Source organism: Vombatus ursinus, unplaced genomic scaffold (assembly GCF_900497805.2).
Source record: "Vombatus ursinus unplaced genomic scaffold, bare-nosed wombat genome assembly UNPS02005286.1, whole genome shotgun sequence".
Classification (NCBI taxonomy): domain Eukaryota; kingdom Metazoa; phylum Chordata; class Mammalia; order Diprotodontia; family Vombatidae; genus Vombatus; species Vombatus ursinus.
Genome location: NW_020945064.1, coordinates 15,081,785 through 15,082,498, shown reverse-complemented (window position 1 = coordinate 15,082,498; position 714 = coordinate 15,081,785).

Sequence of the window (714 nt, the reverse complement as noted above, 5' to 3'; positions counted from 1 at the left end):
ACACACACACACACACACACACACACACACACACACACACACACACAAATCCAGCCCTACAAAGAAACTGTTTTTGAGGACCAAATTGTATTCTCCAACAATAAGATTGAAGAGGAAATGTCCAGTTCTAATCCTGAGAAGGCTAATAATACAACTGCTGGGAAGAGACCCTGTAGCAAACAGTGCCTGCTATTGGCTGTGACCTCAGATACTGCAGTCAGTGATGGCCCCTGGATGAAGTGGGGCCAGGGCCACCAAGGGGACCCAGAGGATGCCCTGGAGTGGATCCAGGGTCTGCTCCAAAAAAAAATCAGGGAATGTTTTGCAAGGACTTTGCTGCTCTATATTTTAACAGTATTTTATATAGAATCTATTGGATTTTATTGTATATCATATGCTATATATATAAAATGTATGTGTGTGTATGTGTGTGTGCATATATCTTTTGGTGTGAATGACTGACTTCACTGGGAAATTTTGCACACGTGTACTTTGAGACACTTAATGTATAGTAATAAAAGTAAATCTGATAATGCAAATCCAAATCTGTCTCGATCACTGGTTACATGCAGGGCCCAGTGCTGGGTGTTGTACAAGGGGGTGAGGGAGGAAAGGGTGACCATGGTCACATTCTATTGTCTCCCTACTGAAGTATATGTCACATGTTAACCCCTGGGGTGCTACGAGGGGGAGGGGGTGGAAGGGACCTGGCTT